This window comes from Tyto alba, unplaced genomic scaffold (genome assembly GCF_018691265.1).
Source record: "Tyto alba isolate M040663 unplaced genomic scaffold, T.alba_DEE_v4.0 Super-Scaffold_2, whole genome shotgun sequence".
Lineage (NCBI taxonomy): Eukaryota > Metazoa > Chordata > Aves > Strigiformes > Tytonidae > Tyto > Tyto alba.
Window position 1 is genome coordinate 46,248,407 of NW_024881282.1, and position 14,833 is coordinate 46,263,239.

The window sequence follows — 14,833 nt, forward strand, 5'->3', positions numbered from 1 at the left end:
GAAGCGTTGATTTCACTATGATTTGTACTTGGTACATTTCACATGGTTTGTACTTCAAGGTTTTGTTCTCCACATGTCATGGTTACCTCTTGCTTTCCACATCCTACGTTTCTCTTAATTGAACAAATAAGGCATGTGTCATGTCCTTTGTTATGACTTGCTTGAGATAGCATGCCATCAATCTTTTACAGTATATGGTAAATACAGAATGTTGTTTTTGCTGTCCTGTCTTATTTTCTGCTTTATCAGAGATAATTGCTATGTCCTAAGTGTTCTCCTCCAAGTTCTTCCTTAGGCACAACGAGTAGCTTTGCTGAATCAGTCTCAGCTCTGAAAAGCATGTATGCACCATCTTAATTTCCATAAATATGTTCCTGACTGATTTGAATGTAATGTTCACAACATGTACTTTAGGTAGTCTGATATGTGACCATTCCTTTTCCAAGCATTAGTCAGATTCCTTTCTCTGTGCAGCTTTTTACGTGTCGTTTCATTGCTGTATGTCCATAATCCTTAGGCTTTACTGAGTTTTAATAAAAAAAAAAAAAGAAAGGGGGGGTGGCGGGGAGGCTGTATATTAATTCTTAACAACATTTCTTATTTTCTCCCTCTCTTTCTGCATTATAGCAAGAAAAATAAATGTTTTCACAGTTCTACCTTTCTTTAATCCCTTAAAATTACACTGATCTTCAAATGTTTTAATTATTCATTCTGACTTCTACAATCTGCACTTGGTTTGGGCTGGTACACTAGTTGGTACATTTCTTTTGCATCACTTACAGCCTCCTGCATCTGCTAGTTTCTTCCAGTCATTGAAAGACAAATGTACTTCCGTCCCTTCCTGGTGATAAACTAGTCAGTTGTCCACCTGGAAAATACCTTAAAAGTCCTTAAAGTTTTATCTCCCATCAAATACAGAGGTGAAGTGTTCAAGGTGCCACACTGCTGTCCACAAAATCTGTCATCTGTATTTTCTGAGAAAGGCCAATATCAGATGCTTCAGTAGAAGATACAGGATGCTCCAAAGAGGTTTCAACAGAGAAGTTTCTTCCTAAACCCCTCAGTTACAGTGATGTAAGCCTCAAACATGACAGCCTGTATCACCTTCAAACTGCAAAAATAAATTCTATTTAATGCATCTGGGACTAGAGAAAAGGTTAATACAGAATCCCCAGGGTCTACTTGGGCTTTCAAAAGGAAAATAGCTGCTTCTTTTGGAAAATGGAAGCCATTGAGATAAGGTCTTCCGGAAAGACATTTTCTCTGTATTAAGTAGCAATAATGACCTTGAATCCAACATATATTGTATCATGTTGTTATTGGAACCTGTTGCATAGCTGCAAAAATGTTTTAGGCTGTGAAGGTCATTCTGTTATTTGGCTGTGTGTCAATTAAGGTACATGCTTGTAAACAAGGTTGGTTACCTGTGATCTGTCAGTGCAAGAAATACAGAAGTCTACATTGTACTCCTTCACTTCTCTGATCTGTTCATTTCACATAATTTCACTTCACTTAACTTCTGCATGTTTATATGCTAAGATAGCACTTGTTTTGAGATTCCTGAAGGCTCAAAAATGTGTTCTTTAAAGTACACTGGGATCTAGATGTTGTGATGTAGTCTCTTGAACATACCACAGGTATGTGGCACAAAGAAAGTCTGCAAAATTGTTGTCTGAGGTTTTTCAAATAAGTAAATGACTCTGACCACTAGGTCTATACCATTTTAAAATACCCTTGTGATGTTCCAAAAGTACAAATGAGTCTTATGCTCATCCTGGAAGAGAACATGAAATTTCTCAGAGTAGGGAAAGAACCTTGCCTGAGTTGACAATGTTACTTCCCTGTGCAATTCATCTGGCACATAGGACACAAGACAGGAGTGAAAAGGGGATAGTATTCAGAAAGTCTGCATGACAAAATGGGTCTTACCCTTCATTCTAGCCAGACATCACAAAAGCATGCTCAAAAAATGCCTGTATTTAATTTTTCATCAGATCATTATGGAGAATATTTTAGAGAAACTGTGTAGACTAAAATTCCTAATGCCCTCTCTGCCTGCAAAAATCATCAAAACCAAGGTTTCAGCTGAATTGATGTAAGTGCTTGGATTCTTGGAGAAAGTGTGTTAATTATGTTTTTTTGAGGACATGATTTGATAATTAAACATTGAGGAATAATTTAGAATAAAGAAACACAATCTATTCTGATTAGATAAAGAATCCCTGGAAGAGCAATCTTAGATCTGTGTTCTGAAACTGGTAACGGGACAACATATAGCTATGTTTAGACTTAGAGGAAATAGTGAGAAAATATTTTTGTTGTGAAGTGTGAAACAGCTGTCTTATAAAAGAGTCTGTTGACCTGTAGTGTCCTTATTTGTAAACAACATTTGTGTATTACAGCAGCCGAATAGAAATGTTTGGTTGGAAGTGCTAAGCATTACAGTTATTACTTTGAAGTACTATTGATTACTATAATAACTGAAAATAGAATAGAGGGAAATAATTGTGCAACAGCAGTTCCTAAATAAACTCCAAATGAGAAATAATAAATTAATTTTATTTTGATAGGTCCATACATAGTAGCTTAGTAATGTTCAGTTCAATGGGAGCTGTTGAGTGCTTTGGACTTCTAAAAAGCTCGCTGTTTCATAGAATCATAGAATGGTTTGGGTTGGAAGGGACCTTAAAGACCATCTAGTTTCAACACCCTCTCATGGGAAGGGACACCTTCAACTAGATCACGTTGCTCAAAGTTCCATCCAACCTGGCCCTGAGCACTTCCAGGGAAGGGGCATCTACAATCCCTCTGGTCAACCTGTGCCAGTGTCTCACCACCCTCACAGGAAATAATTTATTCCTTATATCTAGTCTACATCTGCCCTCTCTCAGTTTAAAACAGTTACCCCTCATTTTATCCCTACACTAAGTGATAAAGAGTCCCTCCTCAGCTTTCTTGTAGGCCTCCATTAAATACAGGAAGGCCACTGTAAGGTCTCCCCAGAGCCTTCTCTTCTCCAGGCTGCACAACCCCAACTCTCTCAGCCTGTCCTCATAAGGGAGATGTTCCAGCCCCCTGATCATCTTCATGGCCTTCTCTGGACCTGCTCAAGCAGGTCTGTGTCCTTCTTATTTTGGGGGCCCCAGAGCTGGACACAGCACTGCAGGTGCAGTCTCATGAGAACAGAGTGGAGGGGGAGAATCCTCTCCCTCGTCCAGCTGGCCACCCTTCTCTTGATGTAGCCCAGGACACAGTTGGCTTTCTGGGCTGTGAGTGAATGATGCCGGCTCATAGTCAGTTTTCCATCCACTAATACTCCCAAGTCTTTCCCCACAGGGCTGCTCAAATCCACTCATTGCCCAGCCTGTATTTGTGCTTGGGATTACCCCAACCCGTGTGCAGGACCTGGCACTTGGCCTTGTTGAACTTCATGAGGTTTGCACAGCCTCACCTCTCCAGCCTGTCCAGGTCCCTCTGGATGCCATCCCTGCCCTCCAGTGTGTCGATCGCACCACACAGCTCAGTGTCGTCAGCAAATTTGCTAAGGGTCCATTCAGTCCCACTGTCCCTGTCACCAACAAACATGTTAAACATCATCGGTCCTAGTAACGACCCCTGAGGAACGCCACTCGTCACTGCTCTGCACTTGGATATCAGGCCATTGACAGCAACTCTTTGAGTGCGACCATCCAGCCAATTCCTTATCCACTGAGTGATCCATCCCTCAAATCCATGTCTCTGCAATTTAGAAACAAGGATGTTGTGCAGGACAGTTTAAATGAGGTGATTAATTATAGAATATAAATGACATTTGGTGAGAATTTAGGAGAATACAATTAATTATAAAAACTTTGTATTGGAACTACTGCCTTCAGCTTGGACCAGCCATAGTGGAACAGCACTAGCTTTTCAGTAATGTCTGCAAGTGGTTTCTGAAACTGGATGTTATATGAAAAGAGAGGAGTTAAAACCGGATGAGTTCAGAGCATGGCATTTACTGGTTCATGTAACCGCACCTTATCTTTCTTTTCCTTCAGAATTGTTTACATGCAGCCATGTTAATTAGCAAGTTGCAAATTCAATAGTGAGTAGAGGTAACGAGCAATTGTGCTTACATCAAGGAGGCAGTCTTCAGGGCACAAGTCTAATCACAGACTGCTTTCTTTTTGCATTCACATTGCTGTCATCAGTAAACCATGTCTTGCTTTGAGGAATCAGGATCTGTTTAATTAAATAAAAGCTATGCAATAGAGAACATATATTTCAGAATTGACCAGTCTGCAAACTACTACAGGAAAAGAAGTACTCAAACTGAACTGGTCATCATAAACAGAGATACAGCTCTCACTGATAAAGTCATTGGTGCAAACACTGAAAACTCAAACACATTGACATTCACTGGACAATATAAAAACGTCCCAATTTCTTCTTTGGCTGTGGAGGACAGTATCAGACTTTTTGGTATCAATTTAAAGATTCTGGGTGATGTACTTAAAAGGACACTGTTGAGCCCACTCAACAGTATGAAACAAAATCACCTAACCAAGTTTCTCATCTGCAAGTATCAAGTATTTAACAACAGGATAAAGAAACTTTGTCATATTTGGAAGATACACAGTGAAGAATATAAAGGCTCTGCCATGTTTACAAGAATGATCATTAGCAATGACATGAGTAGGACAGAAGTTATCTCTGATGCTGATTGTCCTTGAAGATTCAATCTTTTATCATCTTTCAAGCTGTAAAGCACAGTCTACTAACCTTCAAGGGCACTATGATAAAGAAACTAACATTGTGAGAAGCCTTAGATGAACTTTTTATACAGTTCTTTCCAAATAAATAACTTTTAATTATTACAAGAGAATGAGAAATCAGTATCCAAGATATCAGTGTAATTAGTGAAGAACTACCAAGAAAGATTGCTAACTAATTAATAACTAATTAATTGAAATTGCTTTTGGAGAAGAGAGCCCTCTGAAGGTTCTGGATCATCACCATTTCTCCATTTGTATCCCAAAGTCCCGTCAATTTATGGAAAGACTTTCTCTCTCTCTCTCTTTTGTCTTGAGTCAGCTGATGCTAGGCCTGAGTATTTAATGGACCAAGGAGTCATTATATGATCACACAACTGGCACCATCTTTACAAACTGTAATATTCATTATACTGGCTGAAAGGTAGTGTGAGATCACACTCAAGCAACAGCACTGCCTCATGGCTGTTTATATTTAGCTGTCTTTCCAGGTAGAGGATGTGTCTTTGCAGAAGTTGATTTTACAGAGGCAACAGCAACAGTTTATAAACAATAACGAATCTGCAGATGCTCAGATTATCACCTCTCACTGGGGAGATTTCTCAGTCAAGCATCTCAAATTTGATGTTTGCATGGTTCCAGGAATTTTGTAACACTTCACATAAACTATTTTCCAGAATTCCAACTGTTCAGTACTGTGATTATGTCCTGATGCTGGGTTCAATGAGCAGTGAACTTGCTTAGCGTTTTGGGGAAGTTTTAAGCTGCTCGAGAAGTCACGTATCTGAGGTAAGAGGAGAAAATATGAGACTGGAAAAAAGCAATGTCACTTTGTTGAGATGTGTGATGTTCTCTGACAGAAGATAAATGTGTGCTCACAGTGTCCCTGAACTGAAATTCAGTCAAGAATTTGATTATCAATAGAGAAACTGCCTGAAGTGATCAAACAATTATTTCCTCGCCCACGTCAGCTATCTAATAAAATTGCAACTGAGTATTTATTTCTGAAAAAAGTCACTAAGTCATCTTAGTTACACACAGCATATTCAAGAACTGCGTGCACACATGCACAGTCCAACAGTCATGCCTGTAACTCAGACTGACAGCGGTGTATAGAGAGTTGTAAATAAGACTATAGTTAGTCAAACTACCTAATGTGACTTTTCAAGAGCCCCAAAATTTCTGAGTAAGCCATGATCTAGAATCTATCATGATCTATCAACTGTGCCAGGCCCTTGCAAGGAATTATCTTTCTGACTGTGATAGCTTTTGGTTTGAAATGCCTCGAGATTATTTGCATCAGAAATATCTGAGGTAGTAAAATGAATTCTTCATCATTTGTTTGCAACTGAGTAGTATTAGACAACAGAATTGATTTGTATCTGATGAGTCCAAGTTATACCAACAGCTTTTTCATTTGAGCTGTCATTGCACACTGCTGATCTCAACAAGCAGTCATGCTGAACTAAGACAACCAGAAATGCACTACAGGTAATCTTGAAAGAGATTGCATGATAAGACTTGTCAAGTTCTCATTGTTCTGCATAGCACTCCTTGTTCAGTTTACTAGCATCAGTTCAGCAAGATGGCATCTTAGTTCATTTTTATGATTTTAACTCTGTTGTACCTGAAGCAATGCAGTACTAGCAGGAACAGATTGGATTAATCTCAGATATTCTTATGTTCCTTTTTGCCATAAGAATTCATATGCGATAGAAACTATTGATCTGAATGAAATGGTTTCCTTCAACAACTAGTCATCAGACCTGTCTTATGTATAGTCTAGGTCCATCATCCACATACTCACTCTTTGACACAGTAAGCTCACAGAGGTAGTTAATGGATTAGTGTAAGTGACTCTTCCAGCTTCTAGTACAATGGAAAAAAATAAGTATATATAAGATATGTAATATGTGAGAAATTCCCTGCTGGGTCAGCCCAGTAGTCCATCTAGCAGAATATTCTGACTATTTAGAAAGTGCACGTGAGCCTGGTCACTTCTGGTTATCTGCTCCCTTTGTACTTCCTCAGTATCAGGAACTGTCTAATCAGGGATGTTATAGGGCACATCCCTGCCTAGTTCCGTTAGTATCTGTTTACAGACATGTTGCCCATGAATTTATCTAATCCCTTCCTGAACATCCCAATAGTGTCTCACCTCCCAAAGTATTTTTTGCAATTACTTATGTCTGATAGTGCTTGCAGGATCAGGTCCCAAAGGACAGGCCAGCGAAGGGAAACCTAGATAGATAATCCTTCTTGGACTAACCATGAGAAGGGTCTCAGAGCTGCCAAGAGACATCAGGAACTGTGTAGGTTAACAAATGCCAATTAGCAGTAATGCCATCAAGGGCCTGATTGCGCATGGGACTTGTGTTCCCGTGCCCCACTTTGGGTGCCTAAGTTCACAAAGTACATTTTCAGGCCTTGCTGCAAAACCTTAGAGATGTCTGAAAAGTATATGTGCCAAGTTTTTCTTCAATAAATTTCCAGAGGTATCTAACCATCATATTCTGGACGTATGCAGAAATCCCTCACTGTTGGCACAGCAGAGCAGTTAGGTGCATTACTTTTAACGTGACTCGGCCTGGCATATTGACAGGACCCAGAACAGATGGACTCAGAACACACTTTCTAGATTGGACCTTGAACACATCTTAGCCAGGGGCATTTTATGTAGCAGTTCAGGACTTATCAGAATGTCATTCTTCTCAGGAAGACTGTAGCTATCTCTTAGTGAAACCACAAGGTAAATGGCCATTTTGACAGAAAAAGATCCTGAGTAACCTGATCAAACTTTGAAGTTGGCCCTGGGCTGGATGACCTCCACAGGTTCTTTCTAGCCTAAATTATTATAATACTCTGCTCTAAAGCTGAGGAAAAGCAGTCATGAATAAGACAGGAAAAAAAAAAAAGACAGAACTAAGGCAGGGAAAGAAAGGGTAGCATAGACATGTTAGGACAAAGTCAGAGAGGCAAAGGACAAAGCAGGAAATCACTATCAAAAGATATACAAAGTAAGAAGAAACTTTCATTAAATATTTCAGTAGCAAGAGAACTAAGGGAGCCTGGACAGAGAGAAAGCCATTAACAGATGATGCTGTGCTTAATTACTCTATTAATTCAAATTATAATTAAAAGACGAAGTGCCTTTAGCTGGTTGACAACATTATTAGTACTAGTAACAAAAGGAGGAGTCAGGATGGGACAGGAAAACCAAGAGGTAAAATAAGTAGCTTAATTTACGTGTTAAAACTGGTTGGCCTCAGTGTACTTAGAGAACTGGCTGAACTGATCTCAGTGCCCTTTCCTGGTATCTTTGAGAACTTGTGGGGGATGGGTGAAATTGCAGAAGAGTATAGATGGGCAAATGTAATGCATATTCTTAAGCAGAAGGAAAGAGGGACTTGTAGATGAGGAGTTCAACTTAAGTTTCTGTGAAAATACTGGAAAATGATACAATATTTGTGTGTACCTGGAAGAGTACAAAAGGGTGGATAATGCCAACATGAAGTAGTCTTGTTCCTGTTTAAAAATCTTCAAGACCAAGCTGTGCCAAATCAATTTATTGCTTGACATAGCAGGAGAACAGTTCTTGTGGTTATGGGATAAGTGGAAGTCACTTACTTGATTTTAATGAAGTTTTTTTATACAGTTTGACATGACATCCTCATATGAAGACTAGGAAAATGAAATTCCTATGGGTATTCAACTCCTTGGCAACTCATTGAAGAAGAACTCTCAAATAAGGGACTTCCCAGGGTTCTGCTCTGGGAACTCATGTTTTAATTAATAACTCAGATGATGGAATAGAGGAACTGCTCATCAAGTTTGCAGATATCACAGAGATGGGATGAATTATCAGCTTGTTGGAGGACATGCTTAGATTTCAAACTGGTTGTGATAAATCAGAAATATGGTATTTAATATGTTTCAATTTGATGAAGACAAGGACATAAATGAGCACTTGGACAAGCCATATCACTGCAGAAATATAGACTGAGTAACTAGGTAGGTTGTAATTCTACAAAAGAAGGAAACTGATGGTTACAGGGAATCGTAAGATGAGCATATGTCATGCTGTTGAGAAAAAAGCCCACACATTCCACTAGGACTTGCAAACAGCAAGGAGGCACATGAGGTAGTCCTTCCGTCCTGTTCTAGGCTGGTAAGACTTCAACTGTAATTCCGTTCCCATTTTCAGGTACTGCACTGCATCTCAAAGCAGATACAGCTGGTACAACTAGAGGAAACACAGAATGCTAACAAGAATGATGAGAGGCTTTGAAACAGTCAAAGTAATTGTTGAATGAATGCGGTGGTATTGGCTAGAGAATAGAAACGTCAAGAGAAAGTGCTGGCAGTGATCAAGCAAACAGTAAACAATTACTCCAAAGACGAGCAGAATAAACTGATGCTGGTTATTATGTGGGTAGAAAAAAAATCCATTAAATTAGTTATAACAAGGTGGGTTTAGGTAAGTTTCCTGATGGAAGGAAAAACACCAGACTGGCTTAGCTGCAGAGCAGCAGCTATGTAAACCTCTGTTAGGAGTGATGTAACTGTTAAGCAAAATATGACAGACTATGGGACTCCCTAAGTTTTTTTTTTTTCTTCTTATTTTGCTATGAACTATGCTCTCACTGTTCCCTATTAGAAAAAATTCTACTTTGTTTGGGATAACTAAGGAGAATTAAGGATGGGAAAAAGAAAGGCAGTTTAGGTATCAGAGCTCTTTCAGGGAGGGAGAAGATCCAGCCAGGCTTCTGTATTTTTTTAATACTGTACCTGGGTGTTTGAACAGCTGCTTTCCACATTTCATGTCAGAGCCTGCCCCCCTCAGGCGACATCCCTTTCTGAATTAATATTTGAATATTCTTGAAAGCAGTACTACTGGGGCAAGACAGATAGTGCACATGTAATTCCCTGGCAGCCTTAGCCCAGGGATCAACATACTTGCCTGAGGTGTGATAAACAAGGATAAACAGATCCCTGTTCTGAATAAGGCAGGGGATGAAAATAAATCAGTGTCTCTTATGTATTATTTGAGTGCTTAAAATACAAGCCTATGATTTACTCCTGGATTCTTTTTAGAAGGGGAAATCAGAATTGGCAATTCCAATTGAATTAGAGAAGAACTAGATTATAATTAGATGGTGAATCCCTAACAGGAGGGTGTGACAGTCATAGAGCTGTGTAGGCACGTACACTTCGCCACTTTTTATCTGCATCATAAGTCCCTGTTGTCTCCTAAGTCCCATTCATAATTTCTGAGAGTGCCTTTCTTAAGTGGCTGTTTTTTTACATGCTTTGAGTTTGGGCACACACTTGTCAGCTAAGGATTCTGCTGAACAACAGGATGTCCAAGAGTGAAGCACTTAAATGTCCTTGAAACTCTCTAGCACAAGCCAACTCCTATGTCATTACTCTTTTCTCAATACCTCTCTCTTTGACCTTCAGACAAAACCAACAAAAAACTGAACAACAACAACTTCACACACAAAAGAGCTCCATGGAATATGGAGTGGGTTGTAAGCTGTCTGGTCTGTATACTGGAAATTTCCTGTGCCCAAGGGCCACGAGTGTTTCTGGTTTACTGGCAGGCAGGAGAAGAGCAGGCATTTGGCAAGGCTGGCACGCAGGAGGTGGCATTGCCTGCCCTCTGATCTCACTGCTCCATTGTGCAAGAGGACTGGGCTGAGCTCTGCGCTATTTTGACGATGTTGGCGTCCACAGCTTCCACTGGCTCACTTCCTCCCGGAGTCAGGGGTTTGGATTACCTGGCAATGCCAGCAGATCCTCATTGCCAGTCATGTGATATTTCTTTGGCATGGAAACTTTATTTGAGTTGCATGTAAGCTGTGAGCAACACAAGGCTAGCCTCTGCTGAAATATAAAGCCTAAAATAATTTTTGCAGTTCTTATGTAAGAAGAATGATACATAGTTCTACAGTATATACAATGCGATTGAAAATATTCTATATAGACCATGAAGAATTATTTTAAAATAGTAGTAGAAAATCTTGTTTCATTTAATTTGTAACCTCAGAAATAAAACCATAAGGGCTTTCTCACAGATTTGCTTCTTTGGAAAGATAGACTTTTAACCAAAGTTAACCAAAATACTGAACTCTGACTTATGTTTGGAGTTTCTTTCTCAGGAAAAAGGAAAACACATCACATGATGTTGAATATCAGTGGAATATAGTATTTCTATAGTTAATTAATACACTTTTCTTTTCTCCTAACCATTTTAATACATGCTGTGTCAAACACATTGCTCACAATGGATTTTTGTTAAGTACAAGGTTCTTTTCATACAGATATTGGCTCTATTGACATGGTTACTTCAAGCTCATGTCTAGGTTTTAAATCCTTCTGGAATTGACACCAACTGTCCATTTTGACACTTGTTCATTAGTTTTCTATCAATGGAAGCATTCTCCTTCTTTCAGCTGTTGTAGCAATTTCGTATTTCACAAAGTCTCCTTACAAGACCCTGCTGAACATTTTTCCTGGTTTTGGAGAACCAGATAATATGACAGCCCAAAGTATTTCACTGCTCCATTAGAGCAACTTGCCACTTGTTCCAGTGCACATTCAGAAAAGGAAAGCTTCAATCTGACCCCCTGCAAGTTGGTTTTTGTTTTGTTTTGTTTTGTTTTGTTTTAATCAGAATCAATTACTTCTGTAGATCAAGACTTAATGGTCATGACTATTAATCCAAGCCATGCTTCCCTTGCTAACCTGAAGTAAGCTGGTCACACCTGACCTGACTGATTTAGATGTGCCTTTACTTTCAAGAGCTTGAGTATCTGCTTGTGCATGCATGTGTGATACAGGATGTGTGGATGTCGTATATCATAACAGTGATCACAAGTTAGAAAACATGTTGGCATCTTAAGTTACTTCTTGTCATTTTTCTATTATTCCATACACAGAACCAAGACATTTTTGCCCAAAGTCTAGGGAGGAAGATGCCTTTTGTGACAATACCTGCCATGCTCCTGGGGTGCTCATTTGGAACCTTTCCAGAAAGGGGAAGTTAGTTCTCTGAAAATGCTCTCTTAGCTAACTCCCTTCATACAGCGAGCCACTACCTACCACCAGTTCTTTATTGTCCAAGATGAGAGAACTGAAGGGATGACGAAGGCAAGCATGAGTGTTGTGCAGCAGTGATGCTGTCCATCGTGGGTCTTGACAATCAAATGGCCATTTGTTTGTTTTGGGATGACGCTGATAGGAGAAAGAATTTATTATGCAGACAATATTCTCAGTTGTGATAGGAGGCATGCAAAAACATTCTGAGAGAAACTGCTTTTCCGACAGAGCTTCAAAATAGAAATAGATAGGACACATAAATGTTAGGAAAAAGGGTTTATTTATTTATTTATTTATTTATTTATTTATTTATTTATTTATTTATTTATTTATTTGTTGTTTAGGGAGTTGAGATACACAGAAATTAAGTGATTTGTTTCAGACACACAAAGTTTGTGAAAACTTGGAACTAAGCACAGACTTTCTCCCACACTAGCCCTGGGCCACCTTTCTCTGACTGCCAGTTGGCTCTAGTACTGATGTCAGGGATCCCTTCTGATTTCAGAGAGAGCACATCAGTATGCAAGAGAGGAATGTTTGTCTCATTACATTTTGTACAGAGTTAATATAGCTGACACAATTAATCTCCATTAACCAGCAACCTGATAAGTCCCCAAAACCTGCTTAGGAGTGCCAGTAAAGGGTAAGAAGAATTGGAAAGGCAAAAAGAATAGGAAAAATCAAGAAGTGATAAATATATCTGCCTTCTTGAGCATTCAGTTACATTCTTAGTGTACAGTATATTTAGTAGATATGTTCTTACAGTAATGGCCACCCCACAGGAATTAGGCATATTCTTGAGGAATTGCAATAAAATGGACATTATTATAGAACATTTTTTTATCAATCATCCTTCTTATGGATGTTTTATCAGGACAGCTCAGCATTTTAAGACAACCTGTAACTATTCAAAAGTCAGTATTTCCAAATTCCCTTTCTGAAAGAGAAAAACAAAAGGTATAAAGGAGAGAAATGTGTCAAAACTTTAAATGCAAGCCATGAAGAAGACAGTATGTCTTTGTAAGTTTAAGGCATTATTAGTACCGATTAAACAAGAGGTTTGGCTTAGTGTCCTAAGCAGCAAAGATGAGTTGCTGACAATGATGACAATGCTAGCTCTGAATTTTCTTGTTTATCCATAGTAGAGGAAGGTTCAGATTAAAATCCTCCGTATAAATGTCAGTCAGCTTTGGGAACATTTTCTGGACTCCCTGACTGGGACAGTGTCTTGTCTGATAACTATCCTGTTCTCAGAAGGGAGTAAGATTACATGCTGAGCAGCCAGTCTTCTCAGGTCAATTCCTTGCCCATACCTGGAATGCAGTATCGTGTTATTGCAGTTCATTTAAGAATTCTGTGCACAATATGTGAGCCCCGATTCACACTGTGTATTGTCTGACAGAGAATTAGTAGAATTCTGTAAGAAAAATAGTTAAATGGACCTATCGTGAATCTCAGCAGAAGAATGATAAATGAAAAGGCACAGTGTTGTAGCTGTTATATTCTGGATTCTGAGAAAGGGATTACCAATATATTAATCAAATTAAAAGTGGATAAATTTAATTTATCTGCAGTTATCCCCACCTGGTCAGCACATGCAGACAGCAGACTGAGGGAGAGAGAGGGACAGGTTTCCTTTTCTGCTCATGCCTCCCTTAGTAGAAGAAAATCCTCTTTTCTGTCTATACTCTGTCTGCCCATGTTCTACACTTGTGGTGTTAAAATATTTGCTTATATATTTAAGATTAGTGAAAGAATTGACTAAGTAGAGGTCTTTGGTTCCTAGCACTAACTTGAATCACAAAGGATGTTAGCAGCTGTCCTAATAGGTGTTTCCTGTATTTGTGTTTTTCAAGTGAGCTAGGGACATTTTACAGTAAAGCTTGTGTAAGTGCATTCCTGTGTGGATGGCAAGAGTGTCCCGTATCTTGCAGTACTCTGCTCAAATGTTGTGTCCTGTTGTCCCAACTATGCTCTGTGTGTTCTAGGACATCCTGCTCAGCAGGCTTCATGGAATGCAACTGTGAATAGTAGAGCTTTAGTTGCATATTAGGTTTCCAGTATCCAAGTATTCTTTTTATATCATTCAGAACTCCATCTCCTGCAGAATATTTCAGGAACATCCTTGTAAAACTTCCTTCAGCTCATTATTGACTGTAAAGAGTCCTGGAATGGTTTATTCATGATTACAGTGGATAGCTGGGTGCAGCTGTCATCCTACAAAAAGATCACCCTGGTAACACCAATCAACAAGCAGAGTAAGATGATCCAAATATAACTGAAACCTTCTAAATGTTGTCTTTCCACTGGAATACAGAGGCGCAACTTAATCGTAAACTTTGCCTGATGATGTGGGATCTGTGAAATGTATCATAGACATTTTTATTCAGTACTGAAAAGCCATTGATTTTCAGTTTTCTTTACATAGTGGAATCTGAGAAAGGGCCTATGTGATAAGGGAGCTGTGAGAATAAATAATTAAAATAAGTAATTAGTTCAGCATTATTTGGGAAAAGTAACTGGGAAAGGAGAATCGCCGTGAAAAATACCAAACATTGGTTCCAACTCGCTGTCTTCAACTCACACTGCACGATGACTAGTGCTAAAATTTGTATCAGAATTTATTATAGCACAGGGGAACTTCTGGATAGGAAGCCACTTTCTCCTTACAAATGCATCGAGTGCCTATGCTGCGAAGACATGCAACTGATACCACAGTTCAGCTCTGAGATCAGCACAGAAGTAGGTTTGCACTTGTCTCATACCTCGTAACCACAGCCACATAGGGGAGAGGGCAGAAAATGTGTTCTGGGCAAGAGCCAGCACAAAAATGCAGCTGATATTCCATGATGTCATCTGGAAATCAACTCATAGGGAAAGGGATAGGGAGAAGGTTTGAAGCAAGACCACTACACACCTTACCCAAGAAGGATGTATGCCTGCCTGTAGATCATGCCTGCGGTATATGAATTCAGATGATC